Consider the following 22296-nt stretch of genomic DNA (forward strand, 5'->3'; position numbering starts at 1 on the left):
AAGAAATAATTCTTTGAAAAAACTGGCAAAATTTTTAAAAAAGGCAAAACTCTAGACTTGCTAATTAAGAATAAAAGAGAGAAACGAAGAGTAAAGAATTAGAAAATACAAGATAAGAAATGACCACAGATATTATAGAGGTTAAGAAAATAAGTAAATACAATTAACAAATTTGTGTTAATACTTTGAAAAATTATATAGAATAAATTAATCCCTGGAAACTATAACATCACGACTACCCAATGAGAAATAGAAAACAAATAGCTTCATAACTAGTAAAGAAATTGAAGCAAGCATAAATAATTCCATAGGTGAGTTCTATCAAATTGTCAAAGAACACATTCAGTTTTACACAAATTCTTTCAGGCAAGAACAACTGCTGAGAATTCAAGACCAAAGCAAGCATCCCAAGAAGCTTAAAAAGAAACAGTAAACTAAGCCCAAAGAAAGTATAAGAAAGGGAATAATAAAAAATAATAATAATAATAAAAAGAAAGGGAATAATAAAGAGGAGAAATTAATGAAATCAAACGTAATAGAATTAACAAAGCTGCAAGTCTCAGCAGTAGTGAAACCGATCATGTTAAGAGAAGCATAAGGAGGCCCCTGGGTGGCTCAGGGGTTGAGCATCTTCTTGGACCCAGGACATGATCCCAGGTCCCATAAATAAAATCTTAAAAAAAAAAAAAAAAAAAGAAGAAGCAGCAGCATAGGAAACATGATTAAGAGTGAGAAAGGGACATTACTAAACATACTTCAGACATTAAAGTGGCAGCAAGAGAGTATCATGAACAACTTTGTTACAACAGATTTAAAATTTTAGATGATGGAAAAATAAAATAAAATACAATTTTAGATGATGGGACGCCTGGGTGGCTCAGCGAGCAGTTGAGCGTCTGCCTTCGGCTCAGGATGTGATCCCGGGATCAAGTCCCGCATCGGGCTCCTCGCAGGGAGCCTGCTTCTTCCTCTGCCTGTGTCTCTGCTCCTCTCTCTCTCTCTCTCTGTGTGTCTCATGAATAAATAAAATATTTTTATGGGACGCCTGGGTGGCTCAGCGGTTGAGCATCTGCCTTTGGCCCGGGGCATAATCCTGGAGTCCTAGGATCGAGTCCCACATCAGGCTCCCCGCATGGAGCCTGCTTCTCTCTCTGCCTGTGTCTCTGCCTCTCTCTCTCTCCATGTCTCTCATGAATAAACAAATAAAATCTTAAAAATATATATATTTTTAAAAAATAAAATAAAGGGCAGCCCTGGTGGCTTAGCAGCTTAGAGCTGCCTTTGGCCCAGGTCTGATCCTGGAGACCTGGGATCAAGTCCCACATCGGGATCCTCCCAGGGAGCCTGCTTATCCCTCTGCCTGTGTCTCTGTCTCTGTCTCTCTCTCTCTGTCTCTAATAAATAAATAAATAAACAAACAAACAAACAAATAAATCCTTTTAAAAAATAAAAAATAAAATAAAATTTTAGATGATGTCGACCCATTTCTGGAAAAATATACCTTACCAAATTGGGGTGAAAATAAACAGAAAGTCTAGATAGCGTCATACCAATGAAATTGAACTGCAAATTCAAAACCTTCCCCAAAGAAAACTCTAGACTCGGATGATTACACAAGTTGTTCTGCCAAGCATATAAAAATAATTAACAGTGGGATGCCCGGGTGGTTCAGTGGTTAGGCACCTGCCTTCAGCTCAGGGCGTGATCCCAGAGTCCCGAGGTTGAGTCCCACGTTGGGCTCCCTGCATGGAGCCTGCTTTTCCCTCTGCCGTGTCTCTGCCTCTCTTTGTGTGTCTCTCATGAATAAATAAAAATAAAAAATCTTAAATGTAACTAACACTAATTTCACGCAAACTCTTCTGGAGAAAAGAAAAAGAGGAGACACACCTTTGTTTTATTTTATTTAAAAGTATATTTTTTACAGATTTATTTAATTGAGAGAGAGAGAGTATGAGCAGGTGGGAAGGGCAGAGGGAGAGGGAGGGGAAGAGAGAGAATCCCCAGTCAACTCCATACAAGTCAGAGCCAAACACTGGGCTTGATCCCACAACCCCAATATCATAACCTGAGCTAAAACCAAGAGTCAGAGGCTTAACTGACTTAGCCACTCAAGTTCCTTGACACATGTTTTAGTTAGACCTTCTAGGTAGCCTATTTCCCAAGTCTGAAAGGGACATTATGAAAAAAGGAAATTATGTGCCAATATTACATTGCTTGGGGACAAAGATAAAATATTTCTTTTTTAAAATTTTTAAAAAGATTTTATTTATTTATTCATGAGAGACACAGATAGAGAGAGAGGCAGAGACATAGGCAGAGGGAGAAGCAGGCTCCAGGCAGGGAGCCTGATGTGGGACTCAATCCCGGGACCCCAGGATCTGACCTGAGCCAAAGGCAGTTGCTCAACCGCTGAGCCACCCGGGCTGCCCCAATAAAAATATTTCTAATAAAATATTAGCCAAATCCAGTGATTATTTAAAATATAATGCATCACAACAACGTTGGGTTTATTCTAGGAACGCAGGTTTGGTTTAACATTCAGAAATCAGTAGCACCTGAGTGGCTCAGTGGTTAAACATCTGCCTTTGGCTTCGGTGGTGATCCTGGGGTTCTGGGATCGAGTCCCGAATCAGGCTTTCTGTGGGCAGGCTGCTTCTCCCTCTGCCTATGTCTCTGCCTTTCTGTGTGTCTCTCATGAACAAATAAATAAAATCTTTAAAAAAATATATTCACAAGTCAATGTAATTCATCAAAATAGCAAAATAGGGGAGAAAATAAACATTTAAACACCCCAATATGCGTAGATAAACAATTGATACATATTCCTAGCAAACTAGGAATAGATTGGGACTTCTTGATCTGTTAAGAATATCTAAACAAATCTGCAGCAAACATTGTTATCCCTAATGTTACAGTGTTTCTAGCTTTCTCTTTGCCATCAGGAAAACAAAAGGGCACCCACTTCTGCTGCTTTAAAATCAAGATTGCACTGGAGCTCCTGGTAATTGCAGGAAGAGAAGAGAAGTAAGAGGTAAAAGGATTGGGAAGGGATATATAAAACTGTCATTATTGGGGCAGCCCCGGTGCCGCAGTGGTTTAGCGGTGCCTGCAGCCCGGGGTGTGATCCTGGAGTCCCGGGATCGAGTCCCACATTGGGCTCTCTGCATGGAGCCTGCTTCTCCCTCTGCCTGTGTCTCTGCCTCTCTCTCTCTCTCTCTCTCTCTCTCTCTGTGTGTGTGTGACTATCATAAATAAATAAAAATTTAAAAAAAAAATGCAAAGGACCAAGAATATCCAGAATCTTCTGAAAGCAGAGGAACAAGATAAGAGAATGGCTTCACTGGATATCAAGGCTTATTATAAAGTGTGTATTGAAGGCACTTTTTAAAAAATATTTTATTTATTTATTCACGAGAGACACAGAGAGAAAAGCAGAGACATCGGCAGAGGGAGAAGTAGGCTCCCTGCAGGAGGCTGATGTGGGACTTGATCCCCCGAGACCCCAGGATCACGCCCTGAGCCAAACTCAACCGCTCAGCCACCCAGGTGTCCCAGCACTGTGTTATTAGTGTAAGAATACAAAGATAATCCCATGAAATTGCATAAATCAAGAAGCAGACCAAGATGTATGTAAGATACCTGATTTTCAACAAAGGAGCCCTTGCAGAGCAGTGGGGAAAGAACAGTCTTTTATATAAATAGTTCTGGAACAATGGAATATTCCCATAGGAAAGAAAATAAACAAAAAGCTGATCCTTGGGATCCCTGGGTGGCACAGAGGTTTAGCGCCTGCCTTTGGCCCAGGGCGCCATCCTGGAGACCCGGGATTGAGTCACACGTCGGGCTCCCGGTGCATGGAGCCTGCTTCTCCCTCTGCTTGTGTCTCTGCCTCTCTCTCTCTCTCTCTGTGACTATCATTAAAAAAAAAAAAAAAAAAAAAAGTTGATCCTTAATTTGCACAAATACAAAAACTAATTAAATATGAAATATAAACCATAAAACTTGTAGGATTAGTATCTTCAGGAATTAAGGTAGCAAAAATTTATTAACTAGGCACAAAAATAACCCTGAAGGAAAAAAAATGGTAAATATATATATATATATATATATATATATATATATATATATATATTTAAGACTTTATTTATTCATGAGAGACACACACAGAGAGAGGCAGAGACACAGGCAGAGGGAGAAGCAGGCTCCATGCAGGGAGCCTGATGTCGGACTCGATCCCGAGACTCCAGGACCACGCCCTGGGCTGAAGGCAGCGCGTGAGCCCTGAGCTAAACCGCTGAGCCACCTGGGCTAACCAAAACTGGTAAATCTAATTACAGTAAAATTAAGAACTGTTCACCATAAGACATCATTCAAAGAGTAAACAAAGAAACAAAAAGAAGCAAGCCAGGTAAGATATCTGTAACACAAATAAATGACAAAAGCTCATATTCGGAATATTTAAAGAACTTCTACAAACGTTTAAGAAAAGCCAAATGAAAATTAGAGACTCAAAAAGACACTTCACAAAAAAGGCTGGCAATTCGCCAGTAAACACATGGGAAAGATGCTTAATTTGTCAGCAACCAGGAAAATGCAAATTAAATCCATTTTATACTAAAGATATCATAAAGAAAGGGAAAAGACAGAAACTCAGAGGAGATAATTTCATGCACATAATTAACAAAAAACTAGTATTGTCTTGAATACATAAAGAATTCCTGCAAGGCATTAAGAAATATCGAACAACAAAGGGACGCCTGGGTGCTCAGCCTGGGTGGCTCAGGGGGATTGGGGATCAGAGTCCCACATTGGGCTTCTGCGAGGAGCCTGCTTCTCCCTCCGCCTGTGTCTCTGCTCTCTCTGTGTGTCTCTCATGAATAAATAAATCTTAGAAAAGAGAGAGAGAGAGAGAACAGAAAGCAAAATAACAATCCATTGTATTTGTTTTTTTTAATTTATGATAGTCACAGAGAGAGAGAGAGAGAGGCAGAGACAGAAGCAGGCTCCATGCACCGGGAGCCCGACGTGGGATTTGATCCCGGGTCTCTAGGATCACACCCTGGGTCAAAGGCAGGCACTAAACCGCTCTGCCACCCAGGGATCCCTAATCTGTTGTATTTGTATGCACATTTTACTGATCCATTCATCAGATGGTGGACATTTGGGTTGTTGGTACTTTTCGACTATTAAAAATAGTTGGCTATAATATTGACGGACAAGTTTTTACGTGGATATAGGTTTTACTTCCTTTTATTACTAGGGGGTAGGATTGCTGGGTCATATGATAACTCTGTTTAATCTTTTGAGGAACTGCAAACCTGCCATTCCAAATTCCTGTGCTATTTTACACCCCCTGCAGCGATACATGTATGTGAAGTTTCCATTACCTCCACATCCTCACCAACGTTTGTTATTACACATCTTTTCTATTGTAGCCACTTCTTTGGCGCCCCGGGGCTGCCATAACAAAGCACCACAAACTCGGTGGTTTACAAAAGCAGAAATGCATTTTCTCACAGCTCCAAAGTCGAGAAGCCTGAAACTGAGGTGTCAGGATGGCCAGGCTCCCTCTGAATCAGAGATTCCCCATCTTACTCATATCTGTGGCCACAGAAGGTAACATTCACAGGTTGCAGGGATTTGATGTGGTTATCTTTTGGGGTGTCACTTTTTGGCTTAGCACATCAGTCTAGTGGGTGTAAGTTGTGGTTTGGGTTTGAATCTTCCTGATGGCTAGTGGTGTTGAGCATCTTTTCACATGCTTGTTAGCCACTTGTATATTTTCTTTGGAGAAATGTCTATACAAATCATTTGCCCGATTTTTAATTGGGGTATTTCTTTTCTTCTTATTGAGTTATAAAACTTCTTGATACAGTAGCGACATCAGGGAAGAAGGAGTAGTCTCCCTACCTAGTTAATAATTGTACTGTCAGAATCGTCTGATATAACTCTTTTGGAGCTCTGGGGTCTATTGGAAGGCTTTCAGTTTCCAGGGGAGGGCTTGGATGGTGAGCTCTGATTACTTTTGTATGATTTGATCTCTTAGGATGGTAATGACTACCCAGCCCCCAGTGCCCTCCACCTGATAACAGGGAGCCATACCCATGTCCTATAATGATTTGTGGGAACCCAGGTGGGCAATAAGGATGTTATTCTCCAAATATCAGGGATCCATGCCCTAACTGTGGATTGCTGTTTGTGACCACAGGTGTGCCGACACAGAGGTGGCTCTCAGGGTTGTAGCACCCATCAGCTGAAGTGACTTCCAAGGAATCTAAAGACACTGAGCCTGTTTATTTGTTTTCAATATATTTGTTTTTGAGGCACCTGGGTGACTCAGTCTGTTAAGTGTCTGCCTTTGGCTCAGGTCATGATCTCAGGGTCTTGGGATCCAGCCCTGCATCAGTCTCCCTGCTCAGCAAGGAGTCTGCTTCTTCCTCTCCCTCTGCTCCTCCTCCCTGCTGTTGCTCTCTCTCTCAAATAAATCAATAAAAAAATCTTAAACAAATAATTTATTTGATTTTGGTTTTTTTTTTTTTTTTTTTTTTTTTTTTTTTAAAAGAAGCCTGTTTGTGGTGGCTTCAATTGGCTGTGTGGTTTTTTTTGTTTGTTTGTTTGTTTTTTTTTAATTTTTATTTATGATAGTCACAGAGAGAGAGAGAGAAAGAGAGGCAGAGACACAGGCGGAGGGAGAAGCAGGCTCCACGCACCAGGAGCCCGACGTGGGACCCGATCCCGGGTCTCCAGGATCGCGCCCTGGGCCAAAGGCAGGCGCCAAACCACTGCGCCACCCAGGGATCCCTAATTTTGGTTTTTACTCTTCATTTTCCCCCTTTTCCCTTTTGGGAACCAGATAATTAAGAATTCAGACATTCAGGGACGCCTGGGTGGCTCAGCAGTTACGCATCTGCCTTTGGCTCAGGGCATGATTCTGGAGTCCCAGGATTGAGTCTCATATCGGGCTCCCTGCATGGAGCCTGCTTCTCCCTCTGCCTATGTCTCTGCCTCTCTCTCTCTCTGTGTCTCTCATGAATAAATAAATAAAATCTTTAAAAAAAATTCAGACATTTAAAAGTAATCACTGGGATCCCTGGGTGGCGCAGCGGTTTGGCGCCTGTCTTTGGCCCAGGGCGCGATCCTGGAGACTCGGGATCGAATCCCACGTCAGGCTCCCGGTGCATGGAGCCTGCTTCTCCCTCTGCCTGTGTCTCTGCCTCTCTCTCTCTCTCTCTCTCTGTGACTATCATAAATAAATAAAATTTAAAAAAAAAGTTTCTTAAAAAAAAATAGTAATCACGTATGCAGGGGAATTTGGAAAAGTTACCATACATGCCTGGGAAAAGACAATCTCAGAAAAGACCCGAGGATACCTTAAGTTTACACCTCAGGCTGATCTTCAGCACAAAAATACCTTATGACAATGATTTTTTTTAATTTATTTATGATAGTCACAGAGAGAGAGAGAGAGAGAGGCAGAGACACAGGCTGAGGAAGAGGCAGGCTCCATGCACCGGGAGCCTGATGTGGGATTCGATCCCGGGTCTCCAGGATCGCGCCCTGGGCCAAAGGCAGGCGCCAAACTGTTGCGCCACCCAGGGATCCCATGACAATTATTTTTTAAAAAGAGGGGCACCAGAGTGGCTTAGTTGGTTGAGCATCCAACTCTTGATTTTGGCTTGCGTCATGATCTCAGGGTCATGAGATTGAACCCTGCGTCGGGCTGTGCACTGAGCAAGAGTCCTGCTTGGGATTCTCTCTCCCCATCTCCCTCTGCCTGCTCCCCACATTCTTTCTCTCTTTCAAAGAAAAAAAAGATTTAATAAAAAGAAAGTCCTGGGGAAGGGAGAGAATATAATTTCCAGAGTTATCACATTGTAAAATTCAGATGTTCAGTTTTCCATGACAACGACAGATCACAACACATGTAAAAATGAGGAAAATATGACCCAGTCAAAGACAGAAAACTCATTTAAGGAGGAGTGCATGGTAGACTTGCTAGAAAGACTTGAAATGAAAACAATTGTCTTAAAGATATTCAAAGAGCTAAAAGAATATGTGGACAGAGTCAAGAAAATAATATGCGAAAAAAGTGGAAATATCAGTCAAGAGATGAGAAGCATGAAAAGGAATCAAGAGGAAATTTTGGATCTGAAAAGTATAATAACTAAAAAGAATAATTCACTAGAGGAAGTCAAAAGTAAATTTGAGCAGTCAGAAGAAAGAATCAGTAAACATGAAGATAGGACAATGGAAATTATTGAGTCTAAGGAACAGAAAGAAAAAGATTGAAGAAAATTGAGAGAACCTAGGGAACAACATATGCATTGTGGATGCCTCAGAAGGAAAAGAAAGGGGCCACAAAGATATTAATTGAATAAATAATAGCTGACAACTCAACTTTGATGGCAGGCATGAATGGAACCACTCAAAAGACTCCCCAAGACATATTCTAATAAAAATTTCAAACCACAAAGAGAATCTTGAAAGCAACACGAGAGAAGCAAGTCATCACAGACAGGGATTCCCAATAAGATTACCAGCAAATTTATCAGAAGCCTTGGAGACCAAAAGGCAATGGATTGATATATTTAAAGTGCTGCTGAAGGAAGAAAAAAAAAAAGCAACTGCCAAGCAAGAATCCTGTATTTGGGAGAAATGTCCTCCAAAAATGAAGGAGAAATTAAAGTACTCCTCAAAAAACCAAAGCTATGGAAGTTCATTACCATGAGACCAGTTCTACAAGAAATGCTGAAGGGACTCCTTCAGGCTGAAATGAAAAGACTCTAGGCAATAGCTTGAAGACTCAAAGAAATAAAGATCTCCAGTAATTGTAAATACATGGGCAACTGTAAAAGCTAGTATTGTTGGAATTTTGGTTTCTAACCCCACTTTTAATTTTATATGATTTAAAAGACTAATGAGGGGCTCTTGGGTGGCTTAGTTGGTTAAGTATCTGCCTTTGTCTCAGGTCATGATCCTGGAGTTCCAGGATTGAGCCCCACATCAGGCTTCCCACTCAGTGGGGAGTCTGCTTCTCCCTCTGACCCTCTCCAGTCTTGTGTGCACTCTCTCACTCTTTCAAATAAATAAAATCTTTTTAAAAAGGCTAATGAGTAAAAAACAGTTATTAGCTTATGTTGTTGGACACACAATGCATAAAGGTGTGATTTCTGACAGCAGTAAATGAAAGAGATGGTAATGGTGCTGAATAGGAGCAGAGTATGCTATTGGAGTCAAAGTGGTATAAATTTGTGGTTCTTTTTTTTTACGATTTTATTTATTTATTCATAGAGACAGAGATAGAGAGAGAGAGAGAGAGAGAGAGAGAGAGGCAGAGGGAGAAGCAGGCATCATACAGAGAGCCTGACTTGGGACTTGATCCAGGGCCTCCAGGATCACCCCCTGGGCTGTAGGCGGTGCTAAACAGCTGCACCACGGGGGCTGCCCTAAATTTGTGGTTCTTAAAAAAGATTTTATTTATTCATGAGAGACACAGAGAGAGACAGAGACACAGGCAGAGGGAGAAGCAAGATCACTGCAGGGAGCATGATGCGGGACTTGATCCCAGGACCCCAGGATCATGACCTGGGCAGAAGGCAGATGCTCAACTACTGAGCCACCCCAAGTGCCCCCAAAGTGTGTAAATTTGAATTATAGTGTTATGACTTTAGGATATAATCCTAAATAACTACTTCTTTTGGGTAATATTGACATTGCCACTTTAACAGGTATGAAGTGATACTTCATTGTGTTTTTTTTTTTAAGACTTTATTTATTTATTCATGAGCAACACCCACAGAAAAAGAGAGGCAGAGGCACAGGCAGAGGGAGAAGAGGCTCCATGCAGGGAGCCCGACACGGGACTCGATCCCGAGTCTCCAGGATCATACCCTGGGCTGCAGGCGGCGCTAAACCGCTGCGCCACTGGGGCTGCCTCATTGTGGTTTTGATTTGCATCTCCCTGATGACTAATAATGTTGACCATCTTTTTACGTACCTGCTGGCCATCTATATGTCTGCTTTACAGAAAATGTCTAATTTTTAATAGGATTTTTGTGGTTTATTTTGCTACTAAACTGTAGCTGTTCTTTATATATATTGTATATTAGTCCTTTATAAGATACATGTTTTGTAAATATTTTCTTACATTCAACAGGTTGTCTTTTCCTTTTATTGGTGGTTTCCTTTGCTGTGAAGAAGATTTTAGCCTTATTCAGTCCACTTGTTTTTTCTTGCTTTTGTTGATTCTGCATCCGATGTCAGATTCAAGATTCAAAACTTACTAAAAACCATCACCAAGATCCATGTGAAAGAGGTATATTTTCTTCCAGGAGTTTTATGGTTTCAGGTCTTATGTTCAAATCTTTAACATTTTGATTCAATTCTTGTGTATGGTGTGAGACAGTGGTCCAGTTTCACCCTTTTGCATGTGGCTGTCCAATTTTCCCAATGCCATTTGTTGAAGAGAGTATCCTTTCCCCACTGTATTTTATTGGGTCCTTCATTGTAAATTAATTGACCATATATGTGTGGGTTTATTTCTGGATTCTCTATCCTGTTTTGTTGATTTATGTGTCTCTCTCTCTCTCTCTCTCTCTCTTTTTTAAGATTTTATTCATGAGAGACACAGAGAGGGAGGCAGAGACACAGGCAGGGGGAGAAGCAGGCTCCCTGTAGGGAGCCTGATGTGGAACTTGATCTCATGACCCTGGGATCATGATTTGAACCGAAGACAGATGCTCAACCACTGAGCCCCCAGGTACCCCCCAGGTTTTCTTATCATGAATCGATGCTGTACTTTGTCAAATGCTTTTTCTGAATCTATAGAAATGATCATAAGGTATTTATCCTTTTTATTCTTGTGACATACCATGTTGATTGTTCTGCAAATATTGAACCGCCTTGCATCCTGGGAATAAATTGCACTTGACTATGGTGTATGATTTTTTTTTAAAGATTTTATTTATTTATTCATGAGAGACAACAGAGAGAGAGAGAGAGAGAGAGAGAGAGAGGCAGAGACACAGGCAGAGGGAGAAGCTGACGTGGGACTTGATCCCGGGTCTCCAGGATGAGGCCCTGGGCTGAAGGCGGCACTAAACCGCTGAACCACCTGGGCTGCCCAGGGTGTATGATTTTTTTAATGTATTGTTGGATTCAGTTTGCTAAAATTTTTGGTCGGATTTTTACATCTATTTTCATGAAAGATATTGGTCTATAGTTCTTTTTTGTGTGTGTGGTCTTTATCTGGTTTTGATATCAGAGTGATACTGGCCTCACAGAATGAATTTGGAAGTTTTCCTTCCTCTATTATTTTTTGGAATAGTTTGAGAATAGGTATTAACTCTTCTTTAAATGTTTGGTAGAAAAAAAATGTTTGGTAGAAGGGCGCTTGGGTGGCTCAATTGGTTAAGCAACTGCTATCTGCGTTTGGCTCAGGTCATGATCTCGGGGTCCTGGCATCAGGCTCCTACATCAGACTCAGCAGGGAGTCTGCTTCTCTCTCTCCCTCTCCTCCCCTCCCACTTGAGCTCTCTCTCTGAAATAAAATCTTTAAATGTTTGGTAGAGGGCACCTGGGTGACTCAGAGGTTGAATGCCTTTGGCTCAGGTCATGATCCTGAGGTCTTGGGATTGAGTCCCACATCAGGCTCTCTGCATGGAGCCTGCTTCTCCCTCTGCCTATGTCTCTGCCTCTCTCCCTGTGTCTCTCATGAATTAATGAATAAAATCTGAAAAAAAAAAAAAAGTTTGGTAGAATTTGCCTGTGAAGCCATCTGGTCCTGGACTTCTATTTCTGGGGAGTTTTTTGATTATTGATTCCATTTCATTGCTGGCAATTGGTCTGTTCAAATTTTCTATTTCTTTCTTCTTTAGTTTTGGAGAGTTATGTTTCTAGGAATTTATCCATTTCTTCTAAGTTTCCCATTTGTTGGCATATAGATTTTCATAATATTCTGTTAACAATTGTATTTCCTTGTTGTTGGTTATTTCTCCTCTTTCACTGGTGATTTTGAGTTCTCTCTCTCCCCTTTAATGAATCTGGCTAGAGGTTTATCAATTTTGTTAATCTTTTCATTTTTAAAAAAGATTTATTTATTTATTCAGAGAGAGCAAGAGAGAGGCAGAGACACAGGCAGAGGGAGAAGCAGGCTCCACGCAGGAAGCGCGACCTGATCCGGGGTCTCCAGGATCACATCCCGGGCTGCAGGTGGTGCTAAACCGCTGCACCACCAGGGCTGCCCTTGTTAATCTTTTCAAAGAACACTTCCTGTTTCATTGATCAATTCTTTGTTTCTGTATCATTTATTCCTGCTCTAATATTTATTATTTCCTTCCTTTTGCTGGGTTTAGGTTTTGCTTATTCTTTACCTAGCATCTTTATTCTTTTTTATTTTATTTATTTTAAGATTTATTTATTCATTCATTCATTCAGAGTGAAGAGAGAAGCAGAGACACAGGCAGAGGGAGAGGCAGGCTCCACGCAGGGAGCCCGATGCGGGACTGGATCCTGTGTCTCCAGGATCACACCCCAGGCTGCAGGCGGTGCTAAACCACTGCGCCATCGGGGCTGCCCTACCTAGCTTCTTTAGATGTAAGGTTAGGTTATTTGCGATTTTTCTTGCTTCTTGAGGTAGGCCTATATGGCTATGAACTTCCTTCTTAGAACCACTTTTGCTGCATCCCAAAGTTTTTGGACTGTTGTGTTTTCATTTTCATTTGTTTCTATGTAATTTTTAATTTTTTCTTTGATTTCTAGGTTGACTCATTCATTGTTTAGTAGCATGTTATTTAAACTCCATGTATTTGTGGTCTTTCCTGATATTTTAAAAAAGGATTTATTTATTTATTCATGAGAGACGAGAGAGAGAAGAGAGAGAGAGAAAGAGAGAGAGAGAGAGAGGGAGAGGGAGAGAGGGAGAGAGAGAGAGGGGCAGAGCCACAGGCAAAGGGAGAAAAGTAGGCTCCATGCAGGGAGCCTGATGTGGGACTCGATCCCGGGTCTCCAGGATCACACCCCGGGCTGAAGGCAGTGCTAAACCGCTGAGCCACCCAGGCATCCCTCCTGATTTTTTTTTTCTTGTAGTGAATGTCTAGTTTCATAGCATTTGGCCAGAAAAGATGCATGGTATGACTTAGATTTTTAAAAATTTGTTGAGACTTGTTTTGTGGCCTAATACGTGATCTATTCTGGAGAATGTTCATGTGCAGTTGAAAAGAATGCGTATTGTTTTTTTTTTTAATTTTTTAAATTTATTTATGATAGTCACAGAGAGAGAGAGAGAAAGGCGGAGACACAGGCAGAGGAAGAAGCAGGCTCCATGCACCGGGAGCCCGATGTGGGACTTGATCCCCGGTCTCCAGGATCGCGTCCTGGGCCAAAGGCAGGCGCCAAACCGCTGCGCCACCTAGGGATCCCCTGTATTGTTTTAGGATGGAATGTTCTGAATATGTCTGTTAAATCCATCTGGTCCAGTGTGTCATTCAAAGTCACTGTTTCCTTGTTGGTTTTCTGTTTGACGATCTGTCCATCAATGTAAGTTATTATTTTATTGCTATTGTTTTATGTTTGCTACTGTTTTATGTATTTGGGTGTTTCCATGTTGGGTTCATAGATATTTATTATACTGTACTCTTGTTGGATTGTTCCCTTTATTATTATATAGTGTCCTTTTTTGTCCCTTGTTGCATCTTTGTTTTAAAATCTACTTTGGAAAAAAAAATCTACTTTGGGGGGATCCCTGGGTGGCTCAGTGGTTTGGCGCCTGCCTTCGGCCTGGGGCGTGATCCTGGAGTCCCAGGATCGAGTCCCATGTCGGGCTCCCTGCATGCAGCCTGCTTCTCCCTCTCCTGCTCTCCCTCTTTCAAATAAATAAATAAATAAATAAAATCTTTAACAAAATCTAGGGGTGCCTGGGTGTCTCAGTTGTTTAAGCATCTGACTCTTGATTTCAGGTCAGGTCATGATCTCAGGGTCATGAGATTGAGCCCTGAATCAAGATCCTATGCTGAGCATGGAACCTGGTTAAGATTCTCTCTCTCTCTTCTGTTACTGCTACACATCACTCCACTCTCTGCTCGTGTGCGAGCTCTCTCTCCATTCCCCCCCCCCCGCCAAAAAAAAGAGAAATCTATTGTCTTAGAAGAACAAAACAAGTCTCTTCAGCAGGGATTGGACCCATTCAGACTGGAGGAACCAGGGAAGCAGAAATTACCTACAAGAAGCTCAGATGCATCCAGTTTTAGGAATAACACAAATGTCTTCTTGTCTAGTTCTGTAAGGTTCCAATTGGACCATCTCAGCCTAAAACTGGTAATAAGCTGACAAAGGCTCCGGGGTCCCATCTAGTTTGGACCGAATCCCCAGGAGGGTGCACCTGTTTACAGAACTCATGGAGCTGCTGCTCCAGCTCTGTCATGATTCTGCTCAGGACATGGATCTGGTCTTTATTTTTGTTTCAGCCCCTGCTGGGCTGATTTCTGCTTGGCCTTCCCAACTCTGCTGATAGGTTAACTTTGTGAGTTTTTTGTTTTTGTGGTTTTAGAGAGCACATGTGCTCACACAAGTAGCGGGTGGCAGGAGGGTGAGGGATTGAGGGAAAGGGAGAAAGAGGTCTTAAGCAGACTCCATGCTCAGCACAGAGCCTGACACAGCACTTGATCTCATGGCCCTGAGACTGAGCTGAGCTGATGTCGAGTCAGATGCTTAACCACGCTGAGCCACCCAGGCTCCCCTAACTGGATGTTTCTTTATGCGAATGACTTGGCTTCTGAACACTTCTTAGCTTTGACCTTCAGGCTTCAGCTTTGACCTTCCAAGCCCATCATGCCTCGGTTTGGATGGGACTCCATCCCCTCACCTTCAGCAGGTGTGTCTTTTGGTCTGAAACGAGTCTCTTACAGGCAGTATATAGATGGTAGTTTTTTGTTTTTTTTTTTTAATCCACCATCACCCTATATCTTTTGATTGGAGCATTTAATCCATTTACATTCAAAGTAATTATTGATATGTATTTATTACCATTTTGTTACTTGTTTCATGGTTGTTTTTGCAGTTTTTTGTTCCTTTCTTCCCTTGCTCTCTTCTCTTATGGTTAGTTGGCTTCATTTTAGTGATATAGTTGGATTTCTTTCTCTTTTTACTTTGCGTATCTGTCACTGGTTTTGGATTTGTGCTTGCCATTAGGTTTGCATATAACATCTTCTGTGTATAGCAGTCTATGTTAAATTGACGGTGGTTTAAATTTGAACCCATTCTTTACTCCCACCACTTTTTAGGCATATGCTGTTATATTTTACGAATTCCTTGACTGATTTTTACAGAATTATTTTTACTGCTTTTGTGTTTTTTAGTTTTCATACTTGCGAAAACTAAGAAGAAAGCAAAAAACGAAAGAAAAGAGAAAGAAGAAAAGTCTTAGTCTTTTCCACTTTCCTTTCCTTTCAGAGTCCCCTTTAATATTTTATAGGGCTGTTTTAGTGGTGATGAACTCCTTTAGTTTTTGTTGGTCTGAGAAATTCTCTCTCTCCTTCTAATCTGAATGATAGCCTTGCCAGAGACAGTATTCTTAGCTGTAGATTTTCCCCTTTCAGCTCTTTGAATATATCACACCACTCCCTTCAGGCCTGCAAAGTTTCTGCTAAGAAACCCACAGACAGGGATTTTCCCTTGTATGTAACTGTTTTTCTTTTTTTCCTCTTGCTGCCTTAAAATTTTTTTATCATTGCTTTTTGCCATTTTAATTACTATGTGTCTTGGTGTGGACATCCTTGTATTGAACTTTGGTGACAGATCTGTTTACTTCCCCAGATTAGGGAGATTTTTAGGGCTTTCTATATGTATCATGTCATCTGCAAATACACAATTTTACTTCTTCCTTTCTAATATAGACACCTTTTCTTACTTAATTGCTCTAGCTAGGAATTCCAATACCATATTGAATCAAAGTCGCAAAAGTGGGCATCCTTGTCTTCTGATCTTTTAGGAAAAGCTTTTAGTTTTTCATCGAGTATGATGTTAGCTGTGGGCTTATTATATATAGCCTTTATAATGTTGAAGTATATTCCTTCTATACTTGCTTTGAGTTTTTTAAAATCATAAATGGATATTGAATTTTGTTGAATGCTTTTTCTGCATTGATTGAGATAATTATATGATTATTTCCTCTGGGAAGGTGGTGTATCACATTGACCGATTTGTGAATATTGAACCCTGGATCCTTGTTTCTCTGGAATAAATCCCATTTGATCATGGTGTACAATCCTTTTAATGTATTTTTCAATTCACTTTGCTAATACTTTGTTGAGAATTCTTGCATGTTTGTTCATTAGAGATATTGGCCTGCAATTTTTTCTTCTGGCATCTTTTTTTTTTTTTTAAGACTTAGAGAGTGCACTCGCACAGAGGGAGAGAGGAAGAAGCAGATTCCCCACTGAGCAGAGAGCCTGTTGTAGGGCTCAATCCCAGGACACGGAGATCATAATTTGAGCTGAAGGCACTTAAATGACTGAGCCACTCGGGTACCCCCTCTTGTGGCAATCTTGACTGGTTTTTTATCAGGGTAACACTGACCCCATAAAGTAAGTTTAGAAGAGTTCCTTCCTCTTCTATTTTTTGGAAGAGTTTGAGAATGATTGAGAATTTGAGTTTGAGATCACAAACTGCCAGGACTGAGCCACGATGAAATAGAAAATCTGAACAAACTGTTTACTAGTAAGGAGGTTGAATCAGTAATCAAAAACCTTCAACCAAACAAAAGTCTAGGACCAGATGGCCTCACTGGTGAATTCTACCAAACAAAGAATCATCTCAAACTCAAATTCTCAATCTTAAAGAAGGCTTTAACAAAGCAGAAATAAATGATTTTGTCTGATAATCAATTGAAAAAAGTGGGGCAATAAAGCCCTCTATTGTTACTGTATCACTTTCTTCTTTTAGCTCTATTCAGATCATTTCATATGTTTCATATGTGGATATAATCCCTGTATGATTTGCTTTTCTTGTTCTCTCTTTTCCTTCTGAGACTCCAACATGTTATCTTAATGGTGTTCCACAGCACTAAGGCTCTGTTCACTTTTCTTCAACCGGTTTTTTTCCAGACTAACTTCCAGTATTTTAGTAAGTTTGATTCCCCACCCCCTTCATGCTCAAATCTGCCTTTTGAGTCCCTCTAGTCAATTTTTTTTTTCCTCTAGTCAATTTTTAAATTTCCTTTGCACTTTTCAACTCCCTAAAATTTTAGGTTTATCTCTATTAACTTCTATTTTGTTCTGAAATCGTCTTTTCTCCACATCTTTAGTTCTTTTTTTCCCCTTTAGTTCTTTAACCATCTTTAAGATGGTTAAACTTTTCATTCATATGATTTGCAATCAGGTCTTTTTCAGAGTTTTTTTTCCTTTGAATGGCTCATACTTCCCTATTTCCTAGTACACCTGTTTGTTTTTTGTTGTTGTACAGTGGACATTAAACCTAATAAAGTCCTAATTTCGGAAATCAGATTCCTTCCCAACACCAGGACTCGCTGGGTTTTATTGTAATACAGATTATGTTTAGTTATAGGCTGTTTCTGTGCCAAGGGCCACCCTGAAGCATAAAGTCTTTTCAGGTCTTGAGTCCACGCCTTTCCCTGAACTCGTGTGGTCGCCTTCTAATTTTCCCTTGAGAACGCAATTGTTTTTCAACATCCTAGTCTTTGATACCCGGCCCCCAAAAGGCAAAGATGAGAAAAACGAAGGTGGCAGGGGGTGCCACCTCTTCACATCCACTGGAAGTCACTTCAGCCTGAAAAAGGGCTGGCAACCGTGGGGGGAGGTGCAGCAATGGAAGCCATTGTGCTTCCTTCTTTGTCTGCAGTCTTATCGGAAGCAGCAGAGAACAGAACCTTGTATTTGGAGGACAGGGTCTTTCTGGCCTATGCTGGCTCCTGCAATGTGTGCAGGCCGCTCCAGTAATGTGTGCACAGCTTCCTGTCCCACATTTGGGGGTGGAGGATGGGTAGCTACTACTGTGCTAGGATCTGAAATGGAACAAAATTAACTGTTTACTATCCAGGTCTTCTCCTGGAAGTTGCAAGCTGTCAACAGACTCCCGGACTTCTAAGAGTTACTTCAAACAGATTGTCAGTGCAGTTGTTGCCTAGGTGGGGGCAGGTTCTTGGTGCTTCCTATTCTGCCCTCTTCCTAGAATCCTCAATGCTAATTTTATCCCTTTACTAATGTTTTGGTGCAGTCTTGCAAGGAAAGGAGGTTAGTTTGGGTTCAACCCACAATCTTAGCAAGAAGTCAATTATTTTTTTAAGGTTCTACTTTTTATTCTTTTTTTACTTTCAGAAGTGCCTGGGAAGCTTAGTTGGTTAAGCATCAGCATCCAGCTCTTGAACTCAGGGTCATGAATTCAAGTCCTGAGTTGGGCTCCACGCTGGGCACGAAGCCTACTTATATTTTTAATTTTACTTATTTTAAAAGATTTTTATTTATTCATGAGAGAGAGACACACAGAGAGAGGCAGACACAAGTAGAGGAAGAAGCAGGCTCCATGCAAGGGAGCCCAACGTGGGACTCGATCCTGAGTCTCTGGGATCAGGCCCTGGACTGAAGGCGGTGCTAAACCGCTAAGCCACCCAGGCTGCCCTATATATGTAATTTTAAAATTTAAGTACTCTCTACACCCAACATCAGGCTTGAACTCACCATCCAGAGATCAAGTCACATGCTCTTGAGCCAGCCAGGCATCCTTTCAAAGTGTACTTAGTTATTTTTTATTTTTATTTATTTTGTAAATTTAGTTAACATGTCCCTGGACATTCCTAACTTCATGAGAAGAACAGGGAAAGAAAAAAAAAACTCTTGACTTTCACATAAAATTATATAGTATGAATTGGTTAGGGGAAAGCATGCTGTCAGCCACCAGTTCACTGAACTATCCTTCCCCTATCCTATCCACCCATCTATTCATTCACCCAAATATCCATCCATCCACCTACCCATCTGCCAATGTACCTACTTATCTACCCACCCACAGAAACATCAAGGCACTAACTCCAGTTCTGGATACTTGAGATGCAAGGAAATCAGATTTGTTTATATTTTTGCAGATTATCTGTCTACGGGGGGAGAGAAAAATAGAAATTCTCCACAAGACTCTGCTGTTGCTTGACAGATATGGCTCCCAAATCAAGACCTCAAGGTTTAGATTTGTTATCAAGCTGCCCCCTAGATTCTTCCTAAGTAGGCCAAAGACACCTCAAACTCCTCACATCCCAAGCTGAACCACCACCTTCTTCCCTTATGGCAACTTGTCCCTCTCCTAACGTCCCTTATGTTAGAGCTAGCCTGGTCACCATGGCCTGTTTCCCCTCACGTAAAGTGCTTTTCAATTTCCTTGTGGCTCCACCACTTGAGGTGTCCTGTGACCCAGAAGATGCGGTTTATCTCAGTGACTCCTCCCCCTTTCACACCATTCCCAGCCCCAGGAAACCCTCCTTGACAGCCTTTCACGCACTCAAATCACAACTGTGCAAGATCACTCCTTTATCAGGTAACCTGTAATGGCTTAAGACTAATTGTGCCTCGTCTATCAGATTTTAAGATCTCTCTGGCACTGTGTTCTGTCCATGGGGTGTGGATTTTCACAGGGTGCTGGGTGCTCACAAGGCAGTGCCCACTTGCTGTTTGGTAGACTGCTCATATGAGGCAGCAGCCTGGCAGACGCCTGAAAGCCTGCTAATCATGGAGAGAAGTCCCGGTGAAAGCCAACATGCTGCAGATGTTTCCAAGGACTCCCAACACCAATCCCTACTGTAAGGCAACCTCTGGCAGCCACTTTCAAATCCCTTGTGACAAGCTTGCCCCTTAGCCCCAGCTGATTAGAGCTGCCAATAGAGCTTACAACAGCTGGAAGCCAAATCAACCAGACGAAAAGTTGAGAATCAGTGAAGCATACCACATACACCAACAGGAATTTGAATTAGGAAGTTTGAAGGTCTGAGCATTAAACAGCAGGAACAGAAGCTTCAAGGCCACAGAGCACCTTAAGAAAGCCAAGTCACAAGGAGACTGCAGTTCTAGAGGGCCAGGAAACTCCGGAAGTGGAAAGAGAAAACTAGAGAGCAGAAGGGCGGGCAGTGCCTTGGAGGAATACTTTCTTGCCCAGCTGCTCCAGTGTCCGCAAGGCTGGACCAGCTGCTATCCCTGGGTCCTCCTACAGCCAGACTTGTGTGAGGTTCCCAATAATTCTGTTCTTATGTGACTCCTTGGAAAACCATCTCCTTCTCCACATCTGGGAGTTCTTTAACAACAAACTTCAGTTATGACTTTTAACTACATCTGAAGAAGCTTTTCTTCAATGTTTGAAGCCCCTGACCAAGAGGCCAAAACAGAAAAACCCTGTGTCCACTCAGGCTGTGAACCTCTAGGGACCCCTCCTGGGTGCTGATCTTTACCCAGATTCCATATGGGAGATTTGGTCTTGAGAATACAAAGTTCCATCACTCTTCGGTACTCAAGCTTCTGCTGCCTCGGGGGTAGGGATTTGCTCCTGCACACTCTGATCTGGGACCCCGTGCTTTCAGAACAGCCAAGGCTGTTTGGGGACACCCAATGTTCTCAGGGTGAAAGCACATCCCTATCTTGACTGGTCTACCCCTCACAGCAGCCACAGGGCTGTCCTCCAACCCCTGTGATTCCCAGTGGCTTAGCCACCCTGGCAGCAGGATGCAGGCATACTAGTTGCTGCAGCTTTAACAAGGCTCCAGTCAAGGCTCTGAGCTTGGAGAAGACCCATTGTCTCCAGCCTCATTCACCACACTTCATCTACAGGGAAAGTTTCCACTTTCCAGGTGTATTTTCTGTTTTTCTCCCAAACTTCTACTCCTACTCCTCCTTTGAGTCTTCTAATTTTAGGGAGTCCTAAAGTGCTAATTTTTTTCTCTCAAGTTCTATCCTTATCTCATGTCTCTAGAAGGAAAAAGTGCAAGCTTGCCCAAAGTCAGGGGCTCAAGGGATGTGCTGGGACACCTAAGGGATTGGCGCCCGGTCCCTGGGAAACCCTGCTTCCCAGTCTGGAGAGGATGGCTTCTGATGGCTCTAGCCCCTTCAGCAGCTGTGTCATTCAACACTGAGAGGAACTTATAAGCTGCCCTCCTGACCAGAAAGTTAAGTCACCCATACGGCAAGGGACCTGAACACTGTATGGGGGATAGCATTAGCTCAGGCAGAAGTGTCGGGGTCCAGCCTGTGTGGGTGTGCCACGGGACCCCAGGGCAGTTGGTTTCTTCCAATGAGGTGCACAGGTTACAACCTGTGCTACCAACCTTACTGAGTACTTTCAAAATGATCCCTTCCCTGGGTTAAGGACTTCTGACCAGACTCAGCCCAGCTTCACTCACTGGCCTTGAACTCCTCAGTCCCCACCTTGGGCTGGGGATGTCATACTGCCAGCCCTAGCGGAAGGTTGCCCCATGAAAGTGCTGATGGGTGCTTCTCAGCTAACCCAATCTGTTGGACAGGTGACAGACTGAGCTGGCTACTGGCTCAGGTGCTATTTGCAGCTGTTATGGGATCCCAGTAGGAGTCCTGGACTGTCCTTAGCCAGACCTGACTTGGTCTGAGTACCACTGCAGATTAGGCATTGCTCATGGCAACCACCTATGGCACACTAGTGACTCCTCAAACACTGTACCACTAACTGCTCCCTAGCCAAGAATAACTTTTAGCTAGCCTATGCTCTCCTCAGTCTGATTCCTGCTCCACATTATCTGGAGATTCCAGCGCATACTTTACCCTCCTATTCCCTTCTTCAGACCCATTTCCCCTAGCAATACCTCCATGGGTTGCAGTATTAGGCTTCTAGTAGAATTTCAAGCATTGTACAGAGGAGTTACCATCCCCATTAGGAGAATATGGAGTCTTCCAGGGAGGTCCTGGCAATACCCAAGTGAGTATGTCCCTTAAATAGGGCTGGTTGATGGGATCCTTGGGTGGCCCAGAGGTTTGGCACCTGCCTTTGGCCCAGGGCATGATCCTAGAGTCCCGGGACTGAGTCCCCCACATCAGACTCCCTGCATGGAGGAGCCTCTCTCTGTGTCTCTAATGAATAAATAAAATCTTAAAAAAACAAAAACAAAAAATAAAACCTTAAAAAAACAAACAAAAACAATCAAAACCACGGCTGGTTGAGTAATATGCCAAAAGCAGGCACTGGGGCAAATCAGACCCCACTGTCTGCTTTGAGAGCCTAACCACTCTACTCTCCTGGTCTAGATTCTGAAGAAAAATGAGAAACAGGCCACCATATTTG

Source organism: Vulpes lagopus, chromosome 6, assembly GCF_018345385.1.
Source record: "Vulpes lagopus strain Blue_001 chromosome 6, ASM1834538v1, whole genome shotgun sequence".
NCBI lineage: Eukaryota > Metazoa > Chordata > Mammalia > Carnivora > Canidae > Vulpes > Vulpes lagopus.